Here is a 19,408-nt window from a genome sequence, read left to right as displayed (position 1 = left end):
AAACAAAAGTGAAAATGAACTTTTGGGACTTCATCAAGATCAAAGCTTCTGCAGAGCAACAGAAACAGTCAACAAAACAAAGAGGCAACCCATAGAATGGGAGATATTCTCAAATGACACTACAGACAAAGGGCAGATATCCAAGATATATAAAGAACTCCTCAAACTCAACATACACAAAACAGATAATCACATCAAAAAATGGGCAGGGGCACTTGGGTGGCTCAGTCTTTAAGCGTCTGCCTTTCGCTCTGGTCATGATCTCAGGATCCTGGGATCAAGTCCCACATCAGGCTCCCTGCTCCACTGGGAAGCCTGCTTCCCCTTCTCCCACTCCCCCTGCTTGTGTTCCCTCTCTCGCTGTTTTTTCTCTCTGTCAAATAAATAAATAAAATCCCTTTTTAAAAAATGAGCAGGAGACATGAACAGACACTTCACCAAAGAAAACATAAAAATGGCAAACAGACACATGAAAAAAGTTTCATCATCATTAGCCATCAGGGAGATTCAAATCAAAGCCACATTGAGATACCACCTTACACCACTTAGAATGGTCAAAATTAACAAGACAGTAAACAACATGTGTTGTAGAGGATGTGGAGAAAGGGAAACCCTCTTACACTGTTGGTAGGAATGCAAGTTGGTGCAGCCACTTTGGAAAACAGTGTGGAGATTCCTTAAGAAATTAAAAATAGAGCTTCCCTATGACCCTGCAATTGCACTACAGGGTATTTACCCCAAAGATACTGATGTAGTAAAAAGAAGGGCCACCTGTACCCTGCTATGTTCATAGCAGCAATGGCCACAGTCACTGAACTGTGGAAAAAACCAAGATGCCCTTCAATGGATGAATGGATAAAGAAGAAATAGTCCATATATACAATGGAGTATTATGCCTCCATCAGAAAGGATGAATACCCAACTTTTGTAACAACATGGATGGGACTGGAAGAGATTCTGCTGAGTGAACTAAGTCAAGTAGAGAGAGTCAATTATCATATGGTTCCACTTACTTGTGGAGCATAAGGAATAACACGGAGGACATTGGGAGATAGAAAGAAGTGAGCTGGGGGAAATCGAGGGAGAGAGGAACCATGAGAGACTGTGGATTCTGAGAAACAAACTGAGGGTTTTGGAGGGGAAGGTCGGGGGGCGGTGAGCCTGGCGGTGGGTATTAAGAAGGGCACGTATTGCATGGAGCACTGAGTGTTGTACATAAACAATGAATCTCGGAACACTGAAAAAAAAGTAAAATTACCAAAAAAAAGGTATACATGGATTTCCAACAGTGTGCGTGTTGGAGGGGAGGCGGTGGTGGCAGCGGTCCATGCCTCTCAGTTCTGTGTTGTTCAAAGGTTCAACTGTATTAACATTTAAATTATAAAAGATAGTGGATCAAGAAGATTATTAAGATTGCTAAAATCAGTAACACAATTTCTTTAAAGAAGTTAATTTCAAGCTTGACTTTGCTTTAAGCCCAAAGTTTATAACTTGTTCCTAAATAGAAGTTAAATAATATCAAAATAGAAGTGTAAATAAGAACAGAAAGTATGAACATAACCAGCCCAGTTCTCTGACAGGTGGGTTGGAGGCTGGGATGCATAAAACAGTAAGGAAAGTCCTCTATGGGCTAATGTGGGAGGGATAATCTGGCTTCTTCTCTCTACAGGCAGATGGAGGCATTTTTTCCTCTGCATAGTTTCTGAGAATGCAATGAGGATGGATGATTGGGATATTCATCTGGAAAATGCGTAGTATTTGGCTTAGGTTACAAAATAGAATGAGATGAGTATCCCCAGGGAGAGCCTATTTATCCAAGACAAGACACTTCAACATTTCTAGACTAATTACCCTGTTACTGTGCACACGGTAAGTACTAATACATAATATACAAATAAAACATATATAATATGTCAAATATATACTTTATAACTATACTTCCTAACGGAAACTGTACCAATTTCTATATAAAGTTAAATCAGATTTCAATTTTGCCTCATTAGGAAATGAGATTCTCCAGCTTAGTACAGGCATTCCTAAGTCAGACCAAGAAACTGGGAGCTCATAAGCAGTCTGATAGTTCCCTAGTTAAATCTCAAGAGAGGTAATACATTTCCAATAGTCCTATAAATTAAAGAAAGTTTCCAAGACTTAGTAGGAAAAAATAGCAGATGGAACACACACATACACATATATATATATACACACACACACAGAACTACTTTCCCTTCCATTCAAAATGCCATTAAAATGCTAGAAATGTATTTATAAAGGCACAGTCACATAAAGACAAGAGGAACAGGAGAGAAAATTACAATAACAAAATTCTGGAAGCTGTAAAGTAGATATATAACACAGGATTATGCAGACTTGAGAAAACTACAAAGTAGACAATAGGAAAAGCTAAAAAACCAACCTAACAATATGAAAAAATCTCATGAATTTCATACCAGGTGTGTCTAGAAGCAGAAATGAAGAGAAAGGGAAAAAACTGAAGATTTATTTGAGTATACTTAAACAGCAGTCAGATTCCCGTATGCCTTCCCCACTCTTTATAGCCTGATAATTATCTTTCCCTGCAATCTTGTAAAAGACTGAATGTTTATTCTCTGGGGAGAGTAAAATAATTTTCTAAAACCAGTCACAGTTTCAGGTAGGGTAACATACCAAAAATAGGATGACTAAGAAAGCAGTCATATTGAGTGCTGTCCTCCCTGAGTCCTCTTTCCCTAACTGGCCCTAAGAATTCCCATTAGATGCTTGAATGCAGCCTACTAGCATACATGTCTAGCTCAAGAGAAAAGATCTAAAACTACTAACATCAAAGTTTCTCCAACAAAACAGCTCAGTTGAATCAACCTTAAGAAGAGCTCACAGTGACAATGGGTATCTAGAAGACAATATGAAAACTGCTTTAAATTTCTCGCCTGGGTGGCTCAGTGGGTTAAAGCCTCTGCTTTCGGCTCGGGTCATGATCCCAGGGTCCTGGGATCGAGCCCCGCGTCGGGCTCTCTGCTCCGCGGGGAGCCTGCTTCCTCCTCTCTCTCTCCCTGCCTCTCTGCCTAGTTGTGATTTCTCTCTGTCGAATAAATAAAAAAAAAAAAAAAAAATTTAAATTTCTCAGGGAAATATATTTCTCACTTCAGAACTGTATACCCAGTCTAACAATCAGGGGTGAGACTAAAATAAAGATACTTGCAGGAAATTACTGGAAGACATGCTTTATCTAGACAAGAAAAGGCATAGGATAGAGAAAGCAAGAATCCAACATAGGAGAGAGGCAATAAGAACCCCTGGATGACGAAGACAGCTCTAAGGTAGAAGGAATAGAAGGTGACCAGTCCAGATTTGACCAAATACAAAAGTTTGGTTGGCATTCTTCAGAGATATAAAGTGTATAAAATACCTGATAGATCTGAATATCTTGAGAAGATATGAGCTTGGGATTATATTGACTATATATACATAAAAAACTAGTCATAATTTAGAAAGACAATTATTAACTCCAGAGAAAACCAAAAATTATAAAGGAAAAGGAATCAGAGTTTAGTATATGGAAACATTAGACTTGTCAACAAACATAATAAATTCAAAGGAGAAGAATCTAACTCAAATTACACAATTATTAGAGTGGAAAGATATACTTAGGTGCTTACATGATGTGTAGGGAGGGAAATAAATCCTCATATCCTATAGGTGGGAAGCCAAAAGATAATACCTAAAACTGAGAAGTAGCAAAATACACAGTTTGGAACATAAAGGAGAACTACTGAGATCATCAAATGAAAGTAATGGGGAGATGAGAGGAAGATGGGCAGGAAACTGTTGTTTTTAAAAACAATAAACTGTATAGAAATATTTGACACTTAAAGTCATGTCATTTTGACTGAAGCTACAAGACAAAAGTATTCTATAACTGCTGTGGAATAAAGGGCTTGAGAAATCCAGCCTACTTTGGGTCCACTGGAATTGCATGGTGGCTTCCTCACATTTCCAAAGAACCCAAGGGAAAAATATGATTAAAAGGGTACTGAACTTGGACCCCAGTGTCAGCAGCTACTGGTTTTGTTACCATGATTTTCTATTTCTCCAACATGAGACTGCCTTGCCTTACCTCCCTCACAAAGCTGTTGCAAGGGAAAAAATGAAATAATGTCAATGAATGCTCTTCATGTATAAGTGGATTTGCAAACATAACATAAATTTTAATCCTCAAACATCTGAGTCCCTACCATATATTGGGCATGGTTAAGATTATTACTCCTTTTGATATGACATTATTTAATTTGCCTAAACTGTCAATTCTTACTCGGGAATACTTTCATGTAAGCTAAAAAATAGAATGGTTATTAATTCCTTATAACTTCCTTCTGTGTTAGGAACTTACAGTAGACAGACTAAAATGACCCCCAGTTACCCCTCCTTCGTGGTATTCATGCCCTTATGTAATCCCATTCCCTTGACATTTGCTTCTAACCAACAGAATATGGCAAAGGTAATCAGAGGTCCCCTCCACAGTTATGTGCATAAGATTGTAACTTTCATTTTGCTGTCAGATTCTCTCTGTTGACTCTTTTCTTTTCTGGCTTTGATGAAGTAAACTGTCATATGGACAGATCCATGTGGCCAGAAACTAAAGGAAGTCTCCATACTGAGCCCCCTAGTCAAGGAACTAAGGGAAGCCAGCAAGGAATGAAGATCCTCAGCTGACAAAACCACAAGGAAATGAATCCTGACAGCAAACGTGTGTGCTTAGAAATGGATCATTCCCCAGCCAAGCCACGCCCCTGATACTCAATTACAGCTTTGTGAGAGACCCTCCCTAAAGCAGAGGACCCAAACCATGCTTGGATTTCCAAGACACAGAAATAGTAAGATAATTTTTTCTTTGCTTTAAGCCACTAAATATGTGGTAATATTATTAGCAAGAGATTAATGCAGGATCTAACCAGAAGAGACCACAACTTCAGCACCTCAACAAATCCTGACTGTTATAAAACAAAGATTGTTGACTTCTGCTTGTCACAGAAGTGCAAAACAGTATCATAAAGGCCCAATTTCTGGCTCTTCATATCATTCAGTCTCTTAGGTTGATACTACCACACCCCAGGATCAGCACTGCAACCTCAGTTGACTTCCTTCTGGGTTACATCATCCCATCATCAGAAAGCCACAAAATTAGCTTCCAAATACTAAAGAATTTAAACAAATTACTATTTTTAGCAGTGTCAGTCAGATGTCATCTAAATGGTAAAGTAATATTCACTTCAGTATTTTAGAGGGAAAAGCCATAAGAGGTAACACTGATAAGAAACCTTCTATTTAATAAAAGGCAATGGTTAAAAAAAAATCAATGCTTTGACCCTCCAAAAAGTATATACTTTAACATATTAAATATTTAAAATTTAAATTTAGATTTAAAATCCAAACTTGGATTCTGGGTAAATGGAAAGGAAATTTCCTTTACTTTTAATCTAGAATAAAAGATGATGTGTGGGTGGCAAAATGGTGAAGCTTACAGAACATACATGATTGTACAGGAAGAAAGGGCAGCAGGGAACTCGAATTGTAGAAGCAGGAAAAAATGGTGTGATAACCAGGGAGGCAGCATGGCCAACTGACTCTCCACCTACCGTCTCTCACAGACCTCTAAGCTTTAGAGTCAACATAATGACACTGTTAAAAACTGTAGGTATTTGTGTGGCTCCTGGGTGGCTCAGTGGGTTAAGCCTCTGCCTTTGGCTTAGGTCATCATCTCAGGGTCCTGGGATCGAGCCCCGCATCAGGCTTTCTGCTCAGCAGGGAGCCTGCTTCCTCCTCTCACTCTGTCTGCCTCTCTGCCTACCTGTGATCTCTCTCTGTCAAATAAATAAATAAAATCTTTAAAAAAAAAAGGGCCTATCCAGTTAATCCAACACAATCTCCACACCTGCAAGTCCCTTTTGCATAACATTCATAGTTTCCAGGAGTTAGGACCTGGATATCTTTGAGAGCCAATATTCAGCTTAGCATAGGTTCTATCTCATAAATGTCTTAATATAAAACTATTTGCCCATGGCAAGGTAGCTTTTACTCACAAACAAAACCATCCAAAATGCAATAAATTTGAACTGACTAGAGATTGTAAATCAATATTATTTTGGCTCCTAAACTCTTTAGTAATTATTCTGGAAAATTTCTGATTCATTCCTGTTGGTAAGTGCAATGTGAAAAGAAAAATTAAACAAGAGCAAATTTAATGAGTCTATATTATCTTGGAGATCTCATGAGTACTATATAAAAGCATACTAGAGGTGCATGCTTGAAGGATTCCAACGACGTCTGTAAACTGTATGCATAGAATGATTAATGGTATAATAACAACTATAGGTGCTAGAATGTACATCAGTGAGCACCAGGCAATTTTAAACTAAAAGACTTACAGCAGGTTTTGAAGCAGTTGCTCTGACACCTGAGGGTGTAACTATGTTTAAAGGTGTGTGGGATGTGGAGACAAGAAGGAACTAACTTTATTAAATGGTACTATGTCTCAGGCACAAAGCTACAGATTTTATAAATCTTAATGTTAATTCAATTAAGGCTCACAACAACAGATGATGTAGATATTCAAAGAAAGGAAAAATAATACCCAGAGAGAATGAGGTAACTTCCCAAGTCTGCCAGGTAGCGAATGGTAGTCTGCATTAGCTGAAACCTAAAAACCCATAATGGGCCTTTCAGTACTCTGTAACAACAGATACAGAAGGTATTAAGGGTCAAGAAAAAACAGTGGTTCTTTCAGAGCTCCCTCAATGCCCCTCCCCTCAAAAAAGGATTAGATAAGGAGAACTTAAGAAATATCATCATACAATCATGATCAGACTACAGCAGTAGTCATATGGCTTAATAACCATGTGCTGGACCCCTTGTACTGATGACATCACAATATACAGCTCTAAATAAATAATGTTTCACACTTCTGGGTTCCCATTTCACTGTTCTGACCCTCTCTGTCTTGTCTATGCACAGAAAGTTCACTAAATCACCTCTCTCCATAAAATGGGCTCTACAACCCAGGCCACTTTCTCATTTCATCTCACACAGCATAACCTTATATATTTAATTGAACTGAGATTAACTGCATGGATTTTCCATAGTGAAACTCGTGCATTTTTCCCCCATTATAGTATATGTATTTTCTAAGGCTGATTCAACTGAGATCTAATTTTCCAGCTCAGGCAACTACAGAGATGACTGCTAAAAACAGATCCCATAGGAATCTGATACATTACCATAATGAGAAAGCATTTTACTATAATGTTGACATTGTACCATCAAGAAGACAAGACCTCATCATAATTGTCATTTCACCACACTGCCCTTTGACTTTAGACCATTATTCTTTCTCAATGATGGGATATTTGCAACTCACCCACTGTAAGAAATCTGAAGAAAGAATCATCAAAGTACAGGTAATTCCTCACTCAGTGCAACCAAAGTTTTAGGGTCCATCCTTCCCGGAACAATTAAAGAAATAACTGTTTGAATTTTATTCTGCTTGACTAATCTAAACTTTACTGGATAAAAGAGACAGATTCAAATGACAAATCCAGGCCAAGCCTTGGCTGAGATCTCAAATTTATGTATCTGTGTATGTGTGTGTTTTGTTAGGATTAGGTTAGGAAAGTCTTATCATGAAAAGAACCAATTTTTCTTTCCTTATAATGCTCCAATAACAAAAGTCACCTCTCTCTTAAACAGGAGTTCTTTCACATCCTACACAGTCATAAGGAAGAACACATCTCTGGTTCTTTCAGTCAACATCTAGTAAGAGCTGAAAACACAATGCAAGAATTGTTTCCCAAAACTCTGTATTTCAGTTTATTTTCATGCACACTTTTAGACCCAAACAGACCAACGTCTGTTTGAGAGACAAACGTCACTCATATCGGTATCCCTCACGGGTGCATCACAATCAATTATAATTCAGTTTGCTTTATGTTAACTGTTATTTTATAACCTCCCAATTCCTTTTCTTTTAATTAAAATTACCACTGCCCAAACCACCCAGGCTGAAAAATCTAGGAATCAAAAAAGCCCCTCTCCTTCAAGTCCCACAACCAATGACTAGTCCAACAGAATCTACATCCAACTTCCTTATTCTACTTTCCCAGGTCTGGTTGGATTTCTATTTATAACAATGCCAAAGGGGGTTAACTAAGAAAATAACTAACATCAGCATAATGAATAACATTATAAGCTGAAATATACTATGCTTCATTATTATTTTTATATTTACTTGAAAAGTATTGATTTCCTCAATATAAAAATATAAGGCTTTGGAGACAGAGATAAAATGGAAAATTCAATTCTATCTGTATTTAGTAAAGACTTTTTTTTAAAGATTTATCTATTTATGAGAGAGAGCAGGAGAGAGTGAGGGGGAGGGACAGAGGAAGAGAGAATCTTAAACAGACTCTAAACTGAGTGTGAAGCCCGACTCAAGGATTGCTCCCACAACCCCAAGATCACAACCAGAGCTGAAACTAAGAATCAGACACTTAACCAACTGCGCCACCCAGGCACCCCAAAGACTTTTTTTTAAAAAGCTCTTGTTTAAAAGATTAAATAAGAGAGTAGGATAATTAAATGGTATCTGCCATACTACTGTGGAATGGGAAATTTAGCCGTAACATGTATATTTATGCATAATATCTAAATAGAGATAAGAAAATACCAAATTCTCTAGGCTAAAGTTAGCCAATAAGTTACTTATATATTGTGTTTCTTGCTCTATTATTAATAGTTTTACTGTGACATAACTGATATACAAAAAATTGCACAGGAGCAAAGTATTTAATTTACTACGTTTTCTTTTTTTTAAATATTTTATTCGTTTATTTGACAGAGAGAGGGAGATCACAAGTAGGCAGAGAGGCAGGCAGAGAGAGCGGGGAAGCAGGCTCCCTGCTGAGTAGAGAGCCCGATGCAGGGCTCGATCCCAGAACCCTGAGATCATGACCTGAGCTGAAGGCAGAGGCTTTAACACGCTGAGCCACCCAGACGCCCCTAATTTACTAAGTTTTGACACATATACCTATGTATAAAAACCAAAAACTATCATCAACATGGTAAATATAACAATCTCCCTTAAAAGTTTCCTCATGCCCTTTTGTAGTCACTCCCTCTCCCCCCAAAATTCCTCTCCAACCCCCCAGTCCATAGACAATTACTGACTTGCTATATCACTATAGATCAGTTTCCATCTTTTAGAATTTTATATAAATGGAATTATAAAGCATGTGCTCCATTTTGTCTTTTTATTTTGGAAGTAAAAAAATATTTTAAGGTTCATCCATGTTATTATGTGTAAAATGTTTCATACCTTTTTAAATGGTGAGTAGAATATCACAATTTACTTATACATTCATCTGTTGATAGACATCTGAGTTGTTTCCAGTTTGGAGTTTATGATACACTGAATAACAGCCCTCTGAAAGCATCCACATCCTAATCACCAGAACCTAGGATTTGCCTTGCATGGCAAAAGGATCTTTTCAGGTATGATTAAAGTAAGGATTTTGAGATTGGGAGATTATTCTAGATTATATGGATAGGCCCAATGCAATCACAAGGATCCTTATAAGAGGGAAGCAGGAGGGTCAGTCAAAGAAAGCGATGAGAAGAAGGCAAAGGACCCAAAAGCCTTGACCCATTACAGCCCCTACTCAAGTCTAAAATCTCACCTAAATCTTAACAGCTCAAAAGTCCTAAATTTCAGCATCTAAGTCAATCTATGAGTGCAACTTTGGATATAATCCATCCTGTGGCAAAATACTTCATCTGTGGATCTGGAAATAACCAATATAGACATTTCTATTCAGAAAGGGACAAAATAGAAGGAAAAGGGGGTTTACTGGTTCCAAGCAACTTCAAAATCCAACCAGGCAAACTCCATTAGGTTTTAAAGGCCTAAGAATAATTCTCCCATGGCTCAGGCCTATGGTCCCCCAGAACTGACCTGAGAGACATCCTTTCTCATGAGGGTTATAATGTGTTCACAGCTGAATAGTTTTATTATATTGTTTCCTGCCTGCAGAATTCTGGAAGCCCAAGAAACTTTTTTCATTTTGTTCTTTCTCTGTCCCCGCAGTTCACACTGACAGTATTTCTACTTATGTAACATTCTTACAAACATTGTGGGTCCCCAGAATTTGTCACAGGGATTCACTCCATTAAACAAGAAGATTTTAAATATTTCCTGGATGGAAAAAAAAAATTTCCTGAATGATCCTATCTTCATTCCTGGTTTCTACAGAGATGTGTAAAGGGATCCATTAGTTATATGATTAGTCTCTTCAAACAGCCCTCTTTGTAATTAAAACTTTGACCTTTATCTAAAGGCCTTCCATGGCACTAGCAAAAGACTGCTTAGCCACACCTTTGGCTTTCTCAGGAAAGCAGATTTCCTGACATTAAATCTTCTAATTTTAGCATCTTTAAAAAGTCTGAGAATTTTGCAAATCATCAAGTCCTGGTTCCTTTTTAATACTCTTCCCTCCCTCTATCTCCTTCCTCTCACATCTTACTCTAAGTAGCAAGATGAAATCAATCGACACCTTTCACACTTTGCTTAGAAATCTCAGGTAAATACCCAAAGACACACCTTACAAGTTTTGTTGCCTACATATCCATACAACTAAATTCCATGAAGCTGTCACCAAATAGCAGAGTCCCTCATTTACTTTTGAGCTCATAAGCAGTTCCTTTAACAGCTGGAATTTTACCAACAGTTTGTTTATAATTACTTGAGTATTCTCTAAAACAATATAGGTTTTCTCTACCATGTTCCTCACTTCCTTCTGAGCCTTCACTGGCAGAGTCTTTAATATCCATATTTCTACTAACAGTCTGTTAAAGGAAATCCAGACTTTTTCTGTCATGCTCCGCAAAATTCTTCCAGCCTCTACCCACTACCCACTTTCAAAATCACTTCCACATTTTTAGGTATTTGTTAGAGTAGCACTTCACTTGCAGATACCAAAACATATATTACTTTCTTATTTGTGCTATAATAAATTATAACAAACTTGCCTTAAATAATGCAAATTTATCTTACTGTTCCAGAGATTAGAAATCCAAAACGAACTTTGAAATATAATGACATTCTGAGTCTTACAGGGTTAAAATCAAGGTGTTAGAAGATATTTCTTCTGGATGTGGCAGGGGAAAATCTATCCCTTGCTTTTTCCTGCTTTAAAAAGCTGACACATTTCAGGGCTCATGGCTTCATTACTCAGATCTCTGCTTCTGTCATCATATCCCCTTCTGACACCACTCCTCCTGCTTCCTTCTCATAAGGACCTTTGTTATTACACTGGGTCTACCCAGATAATCCAGGATAATCTCACTCAAAACTTAATCGCTTCCGTGATGTCCCCTTTGCTATATAAGATAATGTACTCTCTTAAAATGTGGAACATCCTGGGGAAGGGAGGGAGGGAAGGTGAAGAACTCCCTCACACATTTTTTATTATGAAGTTTTTATTTTACCTTTATGCTTGATTTTTTTCTGAATACAAAATTAGAGATCAACAGCTACTTTTTAGCACTTTAATGATAGTCCATTGTTTCCTGATATACATAGTTTGTGGTGAGAAGTCCACTATAATTCTTATCTTCATTCTCTGTGACTAATGAATATATTTGTCTTTGCATCTAAGTTTTCCATTGTATCACCGATTTTCAATAAATTGAATATGATATTCCTTATTTTTCTTATGCTTCTGCTTAGGGTTTAGTGGCATGCTTGACTCTATGGATTTATCATTTTTATCAGATTTGGGAATTTTGGGGTCATTATTTCTTCTAATATTATTTATGCTCCCCATCCCACTGGAACATGAATTATATGTATGTTATATTATTTACACAGCACTCTAGCCAACAAATGCAGAATATGCGTTCTGGAAAATGCTCATGTATATTCACCAAGGTAGACATATAGTAATAAGGCAGATCTCAAATTTAAAGAATATGCTCTTGACCACAACGTAAATTAATCTAAGAAAATTCTTTTATGAAAGATAAAAAGATAAGACTATTGGACACATGGAGATTAAACAACATGCTTTTAAATAACCCAGAGGTTAGAGAAAAAATTAACAATGACTATGTACTTAATGAAAATTTAAACAGTGCAAAAAATCTGTGGGTTGCAGGTAAGGCAGTGCTCATTATTGTATGCTTATATTATTAGAAAGAAGACATATCTTAAATCATTATTCTAAGCTTCAAATGAAAAACTTGAAGAAAAGCAAAGTAAAAGTGGAGCAGTTTAAAAAGAAAATTAAAAACATGAAACCATAAAATAGAAAACAGAAACCACAAAGAGAAAAAAAATCAATGAAATAAAAAACTGTTTCTATGAGAAGATGAAAAAAAATCATAAATGTCAAGTCAGATTGACAAAGAAGAGAGAAGACAGCAATTAACAATATTAGGAATGAGAGGTCATCAATATATAATTTCTAGATATTAATAATATGTCTACGAGAAGCAAGAAGGCAGGAGTAGTGGACTGAAATGACATCAGGTCCCAGGAGTTCAGCTAGACAGCTATCAAACCATTCCAAACACCTATAAACTCAACAGGAGATAGTAGAGCACAAGAGCAGTAATTCTAGAAACAGAAAACTGACCACTTTCTGAAAGGTAGAAAGTGTGGAGAAGTGAATCTGAAACCACGGGAAGATATACCACGGGTCAGCACCTGGCAAGCGGTGGAGCAGGGGAGCACAAAATCAGAACTTTTAGAAGTCTGCTCCACGGAGGGACATTGCTCCAGAGGATAAGCAGGGATGGAGCTCCCACAGGGACAGTGTGGTCTCAGGTCCCACGGGGTTACAGAAAGATTGGGGGTATCTGAGTGTGGCAGAACTCCCAGGTATAGGAGCAGGGAAGCTGACTACAGATAGAGCCAAGGAGTGGTCTCTCAGCTCAGGGTTACCTTAAACACTGATCCAAGGTACAGCTGGACCACTGCTCTTTGAGCAGTGTCCCCACAAGTGGCAGATCCAGAAAGACCCTCTCCTTTCTACTCCAGGAGGAATGGTACAGGATCCAGGAATCTGCTGGGTTTGGAGCCTCCAGATGGGTCTGTGCGCTAGAGACAGAAACACTTGGTCACAGGCCAGGTGAGCACAGAGCACGGTCTGAGACCAGGGAGACAGGAGGTATTGACTGTCTCTCAGGGCACACTGAGGAGTGGGGCCCTGATCTCTCAGTTCTTCTGGGCCAGAGATTGGGAGGCCACCATTTTCATTCTTGTCCTCCAGAGCTCTGGAAAGCATTCAGGGAACAAAATCTCCCAAGAGCGAACCCTAACAAATTACTTAGTCTGGCCCCAGGCAGGGTGGTCCAATTCCACCTCGGGCAAAGACATTTGATACTCACTGCAACAGGCCCCTCCCCCAGAAGATCAACAAGAACATCCAGCCAAGACCAAACTCACCGATCAAGGAGAACAGTGGAAATCCAGAGCTAGGGGAAAACAATGCATAGAATTCATGACTTTTTCTCATGATCCTTTAGTTCTGCAAAATTAAATTATTTTTTTCTTCTATTTTTTGAAATTTTCCTCTTTATTCTGTTAACATTTTTTAACAAGTTTATCTTAAAAATACCATTCTAAAAAATTTTTTTAAACCTTCATTGTTAAAGTCATATATTATCCATTATATTTAACCTTATTTTTTGTATACATATAAGATTTTTTTTTGCTTTAAATATTTGGGATACAATTTCTTCTAATAGATCAAAATATACCCCAAATCTAGCACATGACTTTGTTCTAGTTCCCAGCCTGAACACATTCTCTCCTCCTTTTTTTCCTTTTTCCGACCAACTTATCTTTATCAATTTCTTTTTTAGAATTTTAAAAAAATTTTTTATCTTTACAGTCATACTCCATTCCTTCATCGTCTTTACTCTTATTTTTGTATATATATAAGTTTTTCTTTCTTTAAAATTTTGGGAGGCAGTTTATTGTAAGAGACCAGAATACACCCAAAATCAAGTGAGTGACTCTGTTCTATTCACTAGTCTAATACATATATTTTTTTCTTTAGTTTTTCCCCATTCTTCCCCCCACCCCCACCCCCAGTTTCAGGTCTCCTCTGATTTGGTTAGCATATATTTTGCTGGAGGATTTGGCACCCTTTTAATATTTTATTCTCTCATTCATATATTCTTATCTGGATAAAATGACAAGGTAGAAAAACTCAACACAAAAAAGAAAACAAAAAACAAAAAACAAAACAAGAGGAAGTACCAATGGCTAGGGACCTAAACAATATGAACATTGGTAATATGTCAGAACTAGAGTTCAGAATGATGATTACCAGGGTGCTAGCTGGGCTCAAAAAGGCATGGAAGATATTAGAGAATACTTTTCTTGAGAAATAAAATCCATTTCTAGAGAAATAAAAGAATTCAAATCTAACAAAGTTGAAATCAAAAAAGCTATTAATGAGGTGCAATCAAAAATAGAGGCTCTTACTGCTAGGATAAATGAGGCAGAAGAGAGAATTAGTGATATAGAAGACCAAATGACAGAGAATAAAGAAGCTGAGCAAAGGAGAGACAAACAAATACTGGACCAGGAGGGGAGAATTCAAGAGATAAGTGATGCCATAAGACAAAATAATATTAGAACAATTGGGACCCCAGAAGAAGAAAGAGAAAGACAGAAGGTCCTTTGCTCCAATAGAGCAAATTATAGCAGAATATTTACCTAATATGGCAAAGAGAACAAGCATCAAAATGCAGGAGGCACAGAAAAACACCCCTCAAAATCAATAAAAATAGGTCCACACCCCTTCATCTAATAATCTTAAATGACACACTAGACCAGAAGGACATCACAGATATATTCAGAACATTCCATCCCAAAGCAACAGAATACACATTCTTCTTTAGTGCACATGGAATATTCTCCAGAATAGATCACATTCTGGGTCACATATCAGGTCTCAACCAGTACCAAAAGATTGGGATCATCCCCTGCATATTTACAGACCACAATGCTCTGAAGCTAGAACTCAATCACAAGAGGAAAGTTGGAAAGAACTCAAATATATGGAGACTAAAGAGCATCGTTCTAAAGAATGAATGGATCAACAAGGAAATTAAAGAAGAATTGAAAAAATTCATGGAAACAAATAATAATGAAAACACAACTATTCAAAATCTGTGGGACACAGCAAAGGCAGTCCTGAGAGGAAAGTATATAGCAATCCAAGCCTTTCTCAAGAAACAAGAAAGGTCTCACATACACTACCTAACCCTACACCTAAAGAAGCTGGAGAAAGAACAACAAAGAAAGCGTAAACCCAGCAGGAGGAGAGAAATCATAAAGATCAGAGCAGAAATCAGTGAAACAGAAACCAAAAGAACAGTAAAACAAATCAATGAAACTAGGAGCTGGTTCTTTGAAAGAATTAATAAGATTGAAAAACCCCTGGCCAGATTTAACAAAACGAAAAGAGAAAGGACCCAAATCAATAAAATCAGGAATGAAAGAGGAGAGATCACAATCAACACCAAAAAAATACAAAAAATTATAAGAACATATTATGAGCAACTATACGCCAGCAAATTTGACAATCTGGAAGAAATGGATGCATTCCTAGAGACCTATACTACCAAAACTGAACCAGGAAGAATTAGAAAACTTGAACAGACCAATAGCCAGTAAGGAAATTGAAGCAGTCATCAAAAATCTCCCAACAAATGAGAGCCCAGGGCCAGACAGCTTTCCAGGGGAGTTCTACCAAACATTTAAAGAAGAATTAATACTTATTCTCCTGAAACTGTTCCAAAAAAATAGAAATGGAAGGAAAACTTCCAAACTCATTTTATGAGGCCAGCATTACCCTGATCCCAAAACCAGACAAAGACTCCATCAAAAAGGAGAATTATAGATCAAATCCTTGATGAACATGGATGCAAAAATTCTTACCAAAATAGTAGCCAATAGGATCCAACAGTACATTAAAAGAATTATTCACTATGACAAAGTTAGATTTGTTCCTGGGCAGCAAGGTTAGTTCAATATCTGCAAATCAATCAATGTGAAGAGGTTAAACTCTCACTCTTTGCAGATGGTATGATACCTTATATGGAAAACCCAAAGACTCCACTCCAAAACTTCTAGAACTCATACAGGTAGTCAGTAAAGTGTCAGGATATAAAATTAATGCACAGAAATCAGTTGCATTTCTATATGCTGACAGCAAGACAGAAGAAAGAAATTAAGCAGTCGATCCCATTTACAATTGCATCCAAAACCATAAGATACCTAGGAATAAACCCAACCAAAGAGGCAAAGAATCTGTACTCAGAAAACTACAAAGTACTCATGAAAGAAATTGAGGAAGACACAAAGAAATGGAAAAACATTCCATGCTTATGGATTGGAAGAACAAGTATTGTGAAAATGTCCATGCTACCTAGAGCAATCTACACATTTAATGCAATCCCTATCAAAATACCATCCATTTTTTTTCAAAGAAATGGAACAAATAATCCTTAAATTTATATGGAACCAGAAAAGACTCCACATAGACAGAAGAATGTTGAAAGAGAGTTTTCAGTCTGGAGTTGGTGACATCGCAAGTCCAGATTTCAAGCTCTATTACAAAGCTGTCACCATCAAGACACTGGCACAAAAACAGACACATAGGGACACCTGGGTGGCTCAGTCAGTTAAGCCACTGCCTTTGGCTTAGGTCACGATCCCAGGGTCCTGGGATCAACTCCCGCATGGGGCTCCTCGCTCTGCAGGAAGCCTGCTTCTTTCTCTGCCTCTGTCTGCCACTCTGCCTGCTTGTGTGCATGCACTCTCTATCTCTGACAAATAAATCAATAAATAAAATAATAAAAAAAAAAAAACAGACACATAGATCAGTGGAACAGAATAGAGAGCCCAGAAATAGACCCTCAACTCTATGGTCAACTAATCTTTGACAAAGCAGGAAAGAATGTCCAATGGAAAAAAGACAGTCTCCTCAACAAATGGTATTAGGAAAATTGGACAGCCACATGCAGAAGAATGGAACTGGGTCATTTCCTTACACCACACACAAAAATAGATTCAAAATGGATTAAAGACCTCAATGTGAGACAGGAATCCATCCAAATCCTAGGGGAGAACACAGGCAGCAACCTCTTCCACCTCAGCCACAGCAACTTCTTCCTATGAACATAGCCAAAGACATGGGAAGCAAGGACAAAAATGAACTACTGGGACTTCATTAAGATGAAAAAAAAAAAAAAAACACCTTCATCAAGTTTTTGCACAGCAAAGGAAACAGTCAATAAATCCAAAAGACAACTGACAGAATGGGAGAAGATATTCACAAATGACATCAGATAAAGGGCTAGTATCCAAAATCTATTATGAACTTATCAAAATCAACACCCAAAGAACAAATAATCCAATCAAGAAATGGGCAGAGGACATGGACAGACAATTCTGTAAAGAAGACATCCAGATGGCCAACAGACACATGAAAAAGTGCTCCACGTCACTTGGCATCAGGGAGATACAAATCAAAACCACAATGAGATGCCACCCCACACCAGTCAGAATGCCTAAAATTAACAAGTCAGGAAACGACGGATGTTGGCGAGGATGCAGAGAAAGGGGAACCCTCCTACACTGTTGGTGGGAATGCAGGCTGGTGCAGCTACTCTGGAAAACAGCATGGATGTTCCTCAAAAAGTTGGAAATAAAGCTACTCTACATCCTTAAAGATACAAATGTAGTGGGGCGCCTGGGTAGCTCAGTGGGTTAAAGCCTCTGCCTTCGGCTCAGGTCATGATCCCAGGGTCCTGGGATCGAGCCCTGCATCGGGCTCTCTCTCCCCAGGGAGCCTGCTTCCTCCTCTCTCTCTGCCTGCTTCTCTGCCTAGTTGTGATTTCTCTCTGTCAAATAAATATTTTTTTTAAAAAAGATACAAATGTAGTGATCCAAAGGGGCACATGCACCCGAATATTTACAGCAGCAATATCTGCAATAGCCAAACTATGGAAAGAACCTAGATGTCCATCAACAGATGAATGGATAAAGAAGAATTGGAATGTATATACAATGCAATACTATGCAGCCATCAAAAGAAATTAAATCTTGCCATTTGCAACAACGTAGATGGAACTAGAGGGTATTTATGCTGAGCGAAATAAGTCAATCAGAGAAAGACAATTATATGATCTCACTGATATGAGGAATTTGAGAGGCAGGGTGGGGTTTTGGGGGGGTAGGGAAGAAAAAAAATGAAACAAGATGGGATCAGAAGGGAGACAAACCATAAGACACTCTTAATCTCACAAAACAGAGGGTTGCTTGGGGGTGGGTGAATAGGGAGAGGGTGGTTAGGTTATGGACACTGGGGATGGTATGTTATATGGTGAGTGCTGTGAAATGTGTAAACCTGACGATTCACAGACCTGTACCCTCGGGCAAATAGTACATGTAATGTTGATAAAAATAATTTAAAAAGTCTATAAAACAGAACAATTTTATACCAATAAATTCAACAAATTTGATGGAAAGTATAAATTCCTTGAAAAATATAAATTTCCAATGCTCATGTGAGTAAAAAATAAAATGTATAACCCTGTATCTAAAAAGTGGTTGAATTTGTAGATCTAAATCTGAAAATTTTATTCCTATGTATCATATTCTTTTAAAGCTATTGTGAAATTTTATTTTAACTTCATTTTCCAAATGTTCATTGCAAGTGTATTTATGACAACCATGTTACTTCTATTTTCTATATAACTTATGTTTTGTTATTGTTCCTTTATTCTACCTTTATGTTTCCTTTTGCACTAAGCAAATATTTTCTTTTTTTTTTTTTAAGATTTTATTTATTTATTTGACAGAGAGAGAGCACAAGTAGACAGAGAGGCAGGCAGAGAGAGAGAGGGAAGCAGTCTCCCTGCTGAGCAGAGAGCCCGATGCGGGACTCGATCCCAGGACCCTGAGATCATGACCTGAGCCGAAGGCAGCGGCTTAACCCACTGAGCCACCCAGGCGCCCCTAAGCAAATATTTTCTAATGTGGCATTTTAATGTCTTTAAAATTCTTTCTATATTTTCTATATTTTAAAAATTATTTTTTTAGTGGTTGCTCTAGGGCTTACCATAAACGTCTTAATCAAAATCAACTTTAAATTTATACTAACCTTTAAATAGATAAATAAATAAATAAATAAACAATTCCAGTGAGATATAAAAATATTAACTCTTATAAAGAAGATATTCCTTTTTCCTGTCCCTCCATTCTAAAATCAATATTGGTATAAATCCATCAATATATTGTTGTAATTCTGACTTTATATAATTTTATGCCTTTTAAAGAAAC

The 19,408-nt window shown here is 37.5% G+C and overlaps 1 protein-coding gene across 12 annotated transcripts in view; it reads right to left on the bottom strand.

The window, feature by feature from the left end:
• ANKS1B (ankyrin repeat and sterile alpha motif domain containing 1B) overlaps positions 1–19,408 on the bottom strand; it is a 1,113,728-nt gene that overhangs the window by 882,451 nt on the left and 211,869 nt on the right. The window lies entirely within an intron of this gene.

The sequence above is a fragment of the Meles meles genome, chromosome 7 (genome assembly GCF_922984935.1).
Source record: "Meles meles chromosome 7, mMelMel3.1 paternal haplotype, whole genome shotgun sequence".
Classification (NCBI taxonomy): domain Eukaryota; kingdom Metazoa; phylum Chordata; class Mammalia; order Carnivora; family Mustelidae; genus Meles; species Meles meles.
This window is presented reverse-complemented; position numbering and strand designations above follow the sequence as displayed.